Consider the following 13,185-nt stretch of genomic DNA (forward strand, 5'->3'; position numbering starts at 1 on the left):
CCCCTCCTCCTCCTCCTCCTCCTCCGTGGTAATGGTAGAACACGGTTGAATTATGTGAATTGCAACACCTCGGAACGTCTCTCGCCCAACACCAAAGGTTGTCTGAAGGAGGGAAGGAGGAGGTGCGGGGGAGGAGGAGGAGGATGAGGAGGAGGAGGAGGAGGAGGAGGAGGAGGAGGAAGGAGAACATAAGGAGGAGCAGGAGAAGAAAGGAAGGTGAAATGGAAGAAGAGACAGGAGGGTAGATAAGGAAGAGGAGGAGGAAGAGGAGGAGGAGAGGAAGGAAAGGTGACGTGGAAGGCAAAGGAGAAGAAGCAAGATAAGGAAGACAGAGAAAAGAGGATGAAGAGGAGGAGGAGGAACAGAAGAAAGGAAGAAGGTAGGGGAGATAAGGATGAGAAAGAGGAGGAGGGGAGGAGGAGGAGGGAATGAAAGAGACAAGGAATTAGAAGCTAGATAGGAAATGAGAGGAAGACAGATAAAAGAGGAGAGAAGAGGAGGAGGAGGAGGAGGAGGAAAGGGAGAAGAGAAAGAACAGAGGAAATGGGAAGAAAGGAACGAGAAGAAGTAGGATGAGAAATGAGAGGGAGATAGAAAGAAGAAAAAGAGAGTAAGGAGGATATGATACTTGAGAAAAAGAAGGAAGAAGAGAAGAAAAACGAAAGAGAAGAGGAGGAGGAGGAGGATGAGAAGCAAAAAAAAAAAACAGAAGAAAAGAAAGAACTAGGGAAGAGAAAGGAGGAAACGGAGGAGAAGAAAGAAAAACAGAAGAGAAAAGAAGAAAGAACTGGAGCAATGAAAGAAGGAGAAGAAGGACGATGAAAAAATTGGGATGAAGATAGAACGAACAAAATGAGGCAGAGAAGGAGAAAAGGAAGGCGAAGGAAGCGAAGGAGAAGGAAACGGAGAAGAGGCGGCGGCAAAGAAGGAGAAAGAGAAGAAAGACGGAGGAGGAGGAAGAAGAAGACGAAAAGAAGGAGGAGGAGGACGAGATAAATAATAATTACATAAAAATCACACACACAGGAAGAAAGAATATGAGAATTGGAGCTCCGTAAGAGGGATAAAAGCTCCACTACTCACTAAACAGCGTAGCAGGAAGCAAGATACAACTGTTGAAGAATTATCCCCACCTGCTTGTATACCTCCCTTCCGTCACGTGCCGCCAGAAGAGGAGGAGGAGGAGGAGGAGGAGGAGGAGGAGGAGGAGGAGGAGGAGGTGAGGTTTAAGTATGTACTGTCTTCGGCTCTATGTCTGTCAGTTCGTCTGTCTACCTGTCAATTTGTTTGTCTGTTTGTCTCGTACTCTTAAATACACACACACACACACACACACACACACACACACACACACCCACACACATACACAAACATGTAGACACGTGTAGTAGCAAGACGTTGTGTGTGTGTGTGTGTGTGTGTGTGTGTGTGTGTGTGTGTGTGTGTGTGTGTGTGTGTGTGTGTGTGTATACTTAGTTAGGTTAGACAAGTAAGGAAATTAATGAAGATAATTGAAAGATAAACTGAAGGATGAAGGGAAGGAAAGGCGATGAATTAGAGAAGTACATTCCATTTCATCCTAACCACCACCACCACCACCACCACAGCACGACCTAACCACAACAAAAGCGCCTCACACCCTGCACAATTGGACCCTCGCCAGAGAGAGAGAGAGAGAGAGAGAGAGAGAGAGAGAGAGAGAGGGGGGAGAAGGGTTATGTTGCGCGAGTTCAAACTCTGATTGAAATTAGATAGAAAACGATTCTATTCCAAAGTTACCTAAACACAATACTTATTTTCCCTTTTCCTTCATTTTCTTTCATTTTTTCGTTCTTTTCTCATCTTATTTCCTTTTTCCTTTTAATTTTTTTCTTTCTCCGTTGCTTCCACTTTCTTCCTTTACTTCTTGCTCTTTTCCTTCTTTTCCTTATTTCCTTTCTTTTCCCCTTTACCTTCTTTCCTTTCTTCCTTTCTTTCACTTTTCCTTCTTTTCTTCCTTCTTCCCTTTCTTTTTATTTACTGTTCCTTTCTTCTTACCTTCCTCGCTTACTTTTTTCAATCTGCCTTTCCTTCTTTCCTTCTTTTCATTTTTCCACTTCCTTATCCTCCCTTCCTTTCTTCTTTTCCCTTTCTCTTTCTTCTTTTCTTCCTTTCCTTCCCCATTTCAAATCCCTTCCTTCCTTCTTTTCCTTCTTTTCCCTTTCCCTTCCCCCTTAATGGTCAGAAAGTTTGCTCCTGTTTGTTTTTCCTTTACTTTCCTTTCTCTTCGTTTTTACTCCTTTACTCCTCTCCTTTCCTCTCTCCATCTTCCTTTTCGTCTTCGTCTTCGCAACTCCCTTTCCACATCCTTCCTTCCTCTCCATCATTTTCTCTCCATCTCCTCTTTCTTCCTTTTGCTCACTGTTATTTTTCTCTCTTTTCCTTCCTCTTTCCTTCCCTCTTTCTCTTCCTCGCTCTCTCTGTTGAGTATTTTCCTCTACGTTTACATCTACACACACACACACACACACACACACACACACACACACACACACACACACACACACACACACACACACACCTGTCCTTATTAATTTTTTTGCACCTTTTGTCTCCTCCTCCTCTTTCTCCTTTCCAATCTTGCCTCCTCAATGGGGTTTTGTATCGAAGGGACGGAATGGCGCGCAGATTTGGTAAGATCAAATTTGTAACATAAGGAACGTAACGGTAATGAGGTTCGTTGACAATGTGTGTGTGCGTGTGCGTGTGTGTGTGTGTGTGTGTGTGTGTGTGTGTGTGTGTGAGGAGGAGGTGGAGGACGGGTGAACAAGAGAAAGGAAAAGGAGAAGTGGAAAGGTATTAAATTGGAATAGGAAAGTGGTGTAAAAAATAAAAGGAAAGGTGAGATCAATGAAATAAAACACAAAAAGCAACAAAACAAGAAGAAAGAAAGAAAATAAACAAAAAAACACAAGACAGGACAAGACAATAAAACTAAACCAAACTAAACCACACACACACACACACAGACACACGCAAACACAAACACAGACGCACAAAAATTCCACCCCTTTTAAACACAAACACATCCCAACACAGCACAACAACGAAACAAAACCTTTTAATGTACAACTCTTCAAGCAGATACCCTCCTTCTTTCCCCCGCAACCCTCCCTCCCCTAACCCCATCTTGGCAAATTTTATCCTTTCGCTTAAACTTGGCCCCCACGTAATGCTGGCGGCCTCAAGTGGGAGCTATTACTGCGGTCTTGTTGCACCACACATAACATCACGGCGCGGCAACGGTACGTAACTTACAGCAATTTATGGATGCATGTTCCACCCTTAATGTTGCGATGCTTCCGTTCACTTCTCGTCCGGGCAGTTTTAGTGGAGATGCTGGCTGGACACGACTTCTGACTCTCTCTCTCTCTCTCTCTCTCTCTCTCTCTCTCTCTCTCTCTCTCTCTGATTCCTCCTTTTCCCACTGTTATTTTGCTAATTTCTTAACGTCTCTCTCTCTCTCTCTCTCTCTCTGATTCCTCCTTTTTTCACACTTGTTTTACTGATTTCTTCACGTCCTTCTCTCCTCATTTTCTCCCTCCTCCCTCTCCCTCTCCCTCTGTCTCTCTCTCTTTGTACCTACCTGTCTCTCATCATTAACTCAGGTGCGAGGATCACACAGTAAGCGTGTTCAGTCTCTACGGATTTCAACCCAAAATTCACGACTGCCAGCATCCCCCGAAAACTTTGCATAATAATTTACTTGAGGCGAGCTCGCAAGTTTGTTCGTTCCTTCCAAAACAGGTAAGCTCAGAGAGGGAATTTGGTCCTTCATGTTTGCTTTCGTGCGCTCATATCGTTTCAGTCCTGTTGTTGTAGTGTTGTTGTTGTTGTTGTTGTTGTTGTTGTTGTTGTTGTTGTTGTTGTTGTTGTTGGGGGTTTTCTTCAGTTGACCGGGAATAAAAGGAAAGGAATCACTTATTTTTCTTTGTATGTAAGAAGCAACGTAAACTTCTAATACAATAAAATAGAAAGAAGGAAATTAAACGCTGTAAAAGCCAAACGCTAGACAACAAAGGCAAGTCTAACATTACCTCGAAAAGTGTTTTGAAAGATAACTTGCTCTCCCCAGTTAGAACAAAAGAACATAAGGGAAGCTGCAAGAAGTCATCAGGCTTACACGTGGCAGATCCTTTATATAATTCTTGTCCTCTGAAATTCACGTCCATAAATCGACTAGGAATTACTGTATGGATTAATGAACTGTTTTATACCAAGAGTTCCAGCAAAGGCTTGACTAAAACTGATTTATTTCCAGTTTGTGCATGACATTTTCTGGTCCGCAGATTTGATATTTTACATGTGTATTTAATTTATGTAAATATGTATGTACTTTGAGTTTATGTTCACATGATTATTAATGTACTATGTGATCCTTGGCTGTGATTAATAAAATACGTATCTATCCATCTATCTATCTATTTATCTATCTATTTATCTGTCTGCACGGCCTTCTCGTCCATTCTCACCTTATGCTTTTAATCCTCCATTTCTATTTCTTGTCCTATTTTTTTTTATTTCGTTCTTTATCTCTTGTTTTTCTTTTCCTTACTTTGTCTTTTCCTTGTCTTGTTTCACCTTCATCTAAATTAGGATTATCACATATCTATCTATTCATCTATATATCTGTCGATCTATCTATCTGTGGTCCATCTTTCCATCCATCCATCCATCTATCTGTCCATCTATCTATCTATCTACTTACCTACCTATCTACCTAACCAACCTATCTACCCTATGTGTGTTGGAGTGAGTGTGGACGCTGGGGCCGTATTTGTGAGTACTGGGACTTATGAGCTGCCGGTGTGGTAGTGTGTGGTAGTGTGTGTGTTTAGGGCGAGGCACTGAGCATGTCAGGGCCGTGTTAGGGGGACCTGGGAGTCTTGTATGGGACGGGGAATGACACGATGCGGCCCCACGGAGGTAACTTTGGAACCCATAACTGGCACGCGATGGGGGGGAGAGAGAGAGAGAGAGAGAGAGAGAGAGAGAGAGAGAGAGAGAGAGAGAGAGAGAGAGAGAGAGAGAGAGAGAGAGAGAGAGAGAGAGAGAGAGAGAGAGAGAGAGAGAGAGAGACATACCCTCCAAAAAAAGTACTGGTAGCCTAACTGGTTAACTGATTGATTGATTGATTGATTGACTGACTGACTGACTGACTGATTGATTGACTGATTGGATGAATAATTGAGTGAATGGGATCTTGAGAGAGAGAGAGAGAGAGAGAGAGAGAGAGAGAGAGAGAGAGAGAGAGAGAGAGAGAGAGAGAGAGAGAGAGAGAGAGAGAGAGAGAGAGAGAGAGAGTCCACAAAGTCCCCTCGGTGCATTAGTAGAAAACAGAGGTGGAAAAATGAAAAAAAAAGAAAAAAAATACAGAATCAGTTTGCTTCTTGAAATCTTTTTGATGTTGAGAAAGAGAGAAAAAGAATGAGAGAAAAAGAAGAGAAAAAAGAATCTATGTACTGAACTTCCAATGCAATATAATGAAGAACAACGTGAAAGAGAGAAAAGAGAACAAGAGAGAAAAAAAAAAGAAAAGGGAAAGGAAAATACACTTTAATTTACCTGAACTCTTAAATATAACAACGAACAAGAATAAATCAATAAATTAGGAAAATTCACAAGATTATCCAACAAAACGAGGACAAAAAGAGAGAAGTGAGAAAAAAAAGAAAAAAAAAATAAAGGAACAGGAAAATCCAACTACCACGACTCCAAAATATAACAAAGAAGGACAAAAACAAGCATACATGCCCAGAAAATTCAAATAATCAACTCAACCAATCACACAAAGACTCGTCACTCCTTCCACCAATCAGCGCACGAGGCGGGTGGCTACCCTTCTCTCCTCCGCCAATCACCGCGAGGCTGACCGTCCATTCTCATCCAATCAGCCACGCATCTCTCCTTCCTTGACGCAAAGTTAGCGCGCGCTGTGGCGGTCTCACGGTTTCACGGCGCTAAACTCAACTTCCGCTAACCTAAACAGGAGTCGCTAAGTTATGGAGGACGTGTTGCCTCAAGTTAGCGAAGGCGCAGAATTTAGCATAATCTGCTTAAGTCTGCTATCCCGCCTGCCACCGTGAGAAGCTACTACCGCCATCACCACCACCACCGCCACCACCACCACCACCGACAGCAGCGTCACCACCACCACCACCACCACCGACAGCAGCGTCACCACCACCACCGCCTTTTCCAAACAATGAAGAATTTAAGATGTCAAAAGTTAGGCTTACCTGTGGTTCATTATATTATTTAACGCCTTATTTCACTTTCTAATTTCTCGTGGGGGTGGGAAAGAGATTGTGAGAGTGGTAGGTAGGTAGATGTGTGGTGGTGGTGGTGGTGGTGGTGGTAAGGAATTGTTGAACAGTTAAAACTCTCTCTCTCTCTCTCTCTCTCTCTCTCTCTCTCTCTCTCTCTCTCTCTCTCTCTCTCTCCTCAAGATATGTCAGTGCGTATTGGGAGAAATAGATTAATACACACACACACACACACACACACACACACACACACACACACACACACACACACACACACACACACACACACACACACACACACACACACACACACACACACACACACACACAGTGAGAGAGAGAGAGAGAGAGAGAGAGAGAGAGAGAGAGAGAGAGAGAGAGAGAGAGAGAGAGAGAGAGAGAGAGAGAGAAAGGAAAAAGGTGAACTCTCTCTCTTTCTCTCTCTCTCTCTCTCTCTCTCTCTCTCTCTCTCTCTCTCTCTCTCTCTCCCTTTGTCCATCTTCCTTCCCTCTCCCCCTCCCTCCCTCCCCCTCCCTTTGTCCATCTTCCTTCCCTCTCCCCCTCCCTTTGTCCATCTCCCTTCGCCCTTCAGTCTCCCTCGCCAAACTAACTTATATGTAAGTCAATTATTCAACTTAATTATATCCTGCCCAGGTGAAATGCAATCAGCGATGAGGTGAGGGTGTGGGCAGAGGCGCGGCACAGACATTAGCACATCTCTTTCTGCATACCGAGGTGGAGGTGGTGGTGGTGGTGGTGGTGGTGGTGGTGGTGGTGGTGGTGGTGGAGTGGTTAGGTTAGGTTAGGTTGTTAGTGGTGTTGTGGTGGGCGCAGTGTTGTGTGTGTGTTAATTTTCTCTCTCTCTCTCTCTCTCTCTCTCTCTCTCTCTCTCTCTCTCTCTCTCTCTCTCTCTCTCTCTCTCTCGCTCATGGATTTATAGCAATTGAGGTACTAAACTAAGCCACACACACACACACACACACACACACACACACACACACACACACACACACACACACACACACACACACACACACACACAAAGTAATGAATACTGCATAATGTTGAATAAGAGGAAAAAAAAGTTACTCTGAAAACACGCAAAAGGAAAAACAAAGTTTGCATTGTTTTGTAGAGAATGGAGAAGCGGCAAAAAAAAAAAAAAGACAAAAAGTAAAGAAAAAGAAAAACAAAAAAAAACAGGAAAAGATAACCCGGAAATGTGTCTGTCTGTCTGTCTGTCTGTCTGTCTGTCTATCTCACAATACGATATCCAAAATGTCTATCCGTCTCTTTCTTTGTCTCACTAGGTTACCCAAGGTGTCTGTATCTGTATCTCTGTCTCTCTACGGTAATGTATCTGTCTGCCTCTCTGCGGTACCCAAAGTGTCTCTAACTGTCTCTCTTTCTCTCTACGGTATTCAATCTCTGTTTTTCTTTGTTTCTCATTCCAGTACCCGAAGTGTCTGTCTATCTATCTCTGTCTCTGCCGTTTTCATTGTGTCTATCTATTTGTCTCTTTCTCTCTGTTTCTCTCTCTACAATACCCAGTGTTTATCTATCTCTCTGTCTCTGTCTCACTACGGATCCCAAAGCATGTTTCTCTCTACAATACTCAATGTATATCTGTCAATTTGTTTCTCTGAATATCAGTCTGTCTGTCTGTCTCACCACAGTAGTCGACCAAAAAAATGACTAAATCGACACATTGAAGCGGAAAACAGAAATGCCATGTTGACTTTGTGGTTTATGAAGGTAATTTGCATATCAGAGGTAGATGGAACTTAAATTTGCAGCCTATTATAATTACGCGAGTGACCGACATATTTTACTCAACGGGACTGCTACGTGAGGGAGCGAGGGAGAGGGGGAGAGGGAATGCCGCGTGATGTGATGACCTGCTGATAGCTTTTGTGATGAGTTGGTACCAGTTGTGACGGGAATGTTGAGTGGTGACAGTCCAGTGGTTTGTGTTGCTTTGTGATGGCGGTGTTTGAATCATTGGGATTGTTTGTGTTTGTTTTGTGTTTGATTGTGGTGTTTGTGTTTGTTTTGTTTTGCTTCATTGATCGGACTCTGTTGTTTGTGTGCCCGTGTGTTTTAGTGGTGTGTGTTTAATTGGTTGTTTTGTTGGCTGGTTGGTTGGTTGTTTGGTTGTTAGCGGTGGTGGTAGTGGTGGTGGTGGTGGTAGTAGTGGTAATGGTGAAGGGTAATGGTACAACTACTACTACTACTACTATAACTACTACTACTACTACTACTACTACCACCACTACTATACTACCAACGCCACCATCACTACTACTAGTACTACTACTACTAGTACTACTACTACTACTACTACTACTACTACTACTACCACACCTGCTACACGCTTTATTGGACCGCCCCGTTTTGTTTTCTGAATATTCCAGTCATAATTTACTTCACAGCGATAAATATTCATCGCATTATATGAGCAGAATTTTTATTTTTGACACACGGGCACGCGCGCGCACACACACACACACACACACACACACACACACACACACACACACACACACACACACAAACACACACACACTAACATATTTCTGGATATAAAGACTAAATAATTCTCTCTCTCTCTCTCTCTCTCTCTCTCTCTCTCTCTCTCTCTCTCTCTCTCTCTCTCTCTCTCGTGCTCAATTAGAAGTCCATCCCACTTCCTGTCCGTGTTTGTCTATCTATCTGTCCATCTGTGTCAGTTTGTCAGCCTGTCTACGTGTATGTGTGTGTGTGTTTGTGTGTGTGTGTGTGAGGCGGGGTGTTCGTATGTCTATCTTGCAACATTCTCTTATCTATCTATTTGTCTGTCTGTCTATCTGTCTGTCTGGATTTTCGCCCGGGTGGACTTAAACTTTTAACACGCTCCCCCTTCCCCCCATCCAAACTTGGTCAAGCAGGATGAGTCAGCGGAACACTCAGCGGGTGACACGTGGCCTGCATCACGACCTTCCTGACCTTCACGCCACCCTGACCCTCGTGCTAACAGGGGTTGGGGAGAGGTCAAGGGAAGGGGGAGGCGGGAAGAGGGTCAGAAAGGGAGGTTAAAATAATAGCAGGTCAAAATAAAAGGAGGAGGAGGTCAGAGAGAGAGAGAGAGAGAGAGAGAGAGAGAGAGAGAGAGAGAGAGAGAGAGAGAGAGAGAGTAGGAAGAAGAGAATGAAAAAGAGAGTAGCTGTGGGGAGGGAGATTGGAAAGGAGAGAATGAGGGTGAGAGTAAGAGAGTATACGTGCACGAGAAGGAAAATAAAATATCCATACCTCCATTTCACCACCACCCCACCGCCCACCGCACACACGCCGCCCGCTCGCAGCCTGCCCACCGCCGCCCGTCACCATAGTATCCCCTCAGAATGTCAAAACAAAAGCGCATCGACCGAATAAAAATAAATGCTTCAGTCACATTTATGACTCGTACACTACCGGGTACACACGCACACACACACACACACACACACACACACACACACACACACACACAGGGAAAAATTACGTACACACACATACATTTATTCACAGAATCCCATGTACGTGAATATATACAGAGAGAGAGAGAGAGAGAGAGAGAGAGAGAGAGAGAGAGAGAGAGAGAGAGAGAGAGAGAGAGAGGTGGGGGGAAGATTATTTCTTAAAATGTTACGAAAATTTACAAACAAGTAATGTAATACAACAAGCTACATCCCTCCCCCCACACACACACACACACACACACACACACACACACACACACACACACACACACACACTTTACACGCTTCCTACTGTACACTCCCGGTTTTGCAGTTAGTGTCTTGCCGTTACACACACACACACACACACACACACACACACACACACACACACACACACACACACACACACACACACACACACACAAGTATTTCCAGCAGTCCGGCCCGGGTTAATATCGCCTGAAATATATCGCTACATTGCCACCGAGAGAAAATAAGAGTAAATGGCAGGAGAACAAGGTCTGTCCCTTACCGTAACTCCTGCCGAGGGTCCGTGGACGGGCGCTGGGTAGACCTGAAGTAAGAACAACATTAGATTAGTTCAATTCAGCCCTTGTCGTCCCTTCGTGTTGTTCCCTTCCCCGCGTGTTCAGTTTGGTACAATGGCTAGTCGTGTTGTAATTTCCCGGCGCCCTTAACTATTTTGCTACATTATGGTTATATCTGCTGCTGTATTTATCTGTTTCTCTCTCTTTCCTTGTGTAGGGGGCAGAAGAATGGCGTGTTTGTCTTCCCGTGGGTTTTAGTGTTTTTGAATTAAGATTATTATTATTATTATTATTATTATTATTTTTTTTATCATTGAGTTGATGTACTTCTCTTTATGGGTTACAAGAATGATATATTTTCTCTTTCTAGATTCTAAGGTTTAATTCATCATAAAATCTTCATAGGAAAGCAAACACTTTGATGCTTTTGGCCCTGAATTACTACTGTATCTATCTGTATGTCTCTTTTTGGAGCTACAAGAATAGTCATCTGTGCATTATTTTCTGGAATTTGACGTTTAAGTTATCATTTCTATTCGCAGGAGACCACATATTTTGTTGCGTTTCACCCTTTAATTACCACTGTGTTCTCTGCCTGATGCTGGAAGAAAGATCTGTGTTTATCTTTTCAGATTTTAGTTTTCATCATATTGTGTTTATTCGTAGGAAACCAAACATTTCCATACATTTCATTACACTGCCACGGTCTTGCTCTTGTCAACATTCAAAACACTGTGAAGAAAATATTTACACGGATACACGAAGACGAATAAATCAAATAAATGAATAGATAAATAAATGAATTAATCAACAAACTGAAATAAATGAGTGAATGAATAACAAAAGAGGATGGATGGATGTAAATTTTCGTCTTTTCGCATTTAACAAAACAGTTCACCTACTTTACAAAACGATTTACGTGACTACTATAAACAAAAAAGTCTTAAAAGTTACGAGTCAACATCATGTGAAGAATTGTCTGGCAGGGGGAGGCTTAACCTGTCCGCATTGGTTCATCTCGAGGCTACACAGAACGACAATTCCTCCCGGGCAACAACACGCGTATGCCTTGCTCGTAGGAAAACTATTTCTGATCAAATTCTCCAAACTGTTTTGATTCTCTCCCTCCACCCCCCCCCCCCCCTCTCTCTCTCTCTCTCTCTCTCTCTCTCTCTCTCTCTCTCTCTCTCTCTCTCTCTCTCTCTCTCAGTGTTGTTGGAGGGGGTAAGGACAGCAGTAATATCATGAACAAACTTTTGTTTTTTTGTTTTATATCTTGCTGGAATCCTCAACACGTAGATAGATAGATAGATAGATATATAGATAGACAGAGAGAGAGAGAGAGAGAGAGAGAGAGAGAGAGAGAGAGAGAGAGAGAGAGAGAGAGAGAGAGAGAGAGAGAGACTAGAACTTTTAACAAGTCTTCGTCATGCGTTTCCAGGAAATTACCAACATTTTTTTCCGCAACAATACCAAACACCATTTCTCATTAATTCTATTTCTAGGCAAGCGTCTCTGTGGCATCGTGTTCTTGAAAACCAATGGAGTAGGCGGTTAGGTTTGTGTTCCCCAGGCTACAGAATAAGAGAAAACATTGCCTCTCTCTCTCTCTCTCTCTCTCTCTCTCTCTCTCTCTCTCTCTCTCTCTCTCTCTCTCTCTCTCTCTCTCTCTCTCTCTCAAGTTGTTGGAGGGGGTTAAGGAGAAAAGTAATATGAACGAAAGAAAACATTGCCACGAGAAAGATGTGGATTAGTAAGAGTAGATTTGTGCAGCAGGAAGCATTGACAGGTGACGAGATACGAAGGGTAGGTCAAGTTAGGTTAGGTTTCAGAAAGTGGTTCATTGAGGGAAGGTTCATGTACACCTCGATCTGCCACTTCCTGCTTAATTACAATATTCTCTCTCTCTCTCTCTCTCTCTCTCTCTCTCTCTCTCTCTCTCTCTCTCTCTCTCTCTCTCTCTCTCTCAAGGCAATCTCCTAATTAAGTCTTCCGGGGGGAGCGCCGCGCCACTCTCCCCTTCCCCCCCACGTCCCTGTCTGTTCCAAGGTGGCGGATTCAGTTCGCGAGAGAGAGAGAGAGAGAGAGAGAGAGAGAGAGAGAGAGAGAGAGAGAGAGAGAGAGAGAGAGAGAGAGAGAGAGAGAGAGAGGAGAAATTACACACCATTAATCATATATAAAGTTGAAACCTGAAAGAGAAAGTCATAAATTCTCACTCTAGTCACATTAACCAGCAGCTCAATAACTTTTCCCTTTTTTTTACCTTAACCTTCAACTAACTGACAATTACGCACAAACAAACCTTCCCCAGACACTAAAACAGCGATAAAAAAAAGCGAAAACACTCAAAGAAACGAGGACGGGGGGCGGGAGAAGCAGCGGCGGGAGGAGGAGGAGGAGGACGAGGAGCTGGAGGAGGAAGAGAAAGAATGATAAAACTTTTTGCCAGAGGTCGCCACCACAAGTCTCCGCACGTCGCCACCTCCTCCCGACGCTGCCAGACGTGCATGGAATCGATCTCAGTATTTCATATTTAAAACTTTTCTGTCGTTCAAGTTTAGTTTAGTTGGTGAGGAGGGAAGATCTTACGGTCAGGAATGGAGTTATAATTTTATTTAATTTTTTTTATTTGTGTGTGTGTGTGTGTGTGTGTGTGTGTGTGTGTGTGTGTGTGTGTGTGTGTGTGTGTGTGTGTGTGTGTGTGTGTGTGTGTGTGTGTTGTTTATGCATGTTTTTTTTTTTTTAATGTAAGTTTTGAATACAAATTTTTTCCTCTTTCTCTTTTTACATTACGAAAATGAATAAAGAAATGTAAGCTTAGTGAGGAAACAGTCTCTCTCTCTCTCTCTCTCT

General features: G+C 43.2%; 1 protein-coding gene across 1 annotated transcript in view; it reads right to left on the minus strand.

The window, feature by feature from the left end:
* The window catches only part of LOC135116327 (nephrin-like), a 322,006-nt gene that overhangs the window by 61,237 nt on the left and 247,584 nt on the right, over positions 1-13,185 (minus strand). The window contains 1 exon segment of the mRNA XM_064033681.1: positions 10,317-10,358. The gene's annotated coding sequence lies outside the window, so the exon portion shown is untranslated.

Source organism: Scylla paramamosain, chromosome 31 (genome assembly GCF_035594125.1).
Source record: "Scylla paramamosain isolate STU-SP2022 chromosome 31, ASM3559412v1, whole genome shotgun sequence".
NCBI lineage: Eukaryota > Metazoa > Arthropoda > Malacostraca > Decapoda > Portunidae > Scylla > Scylla paramamosain.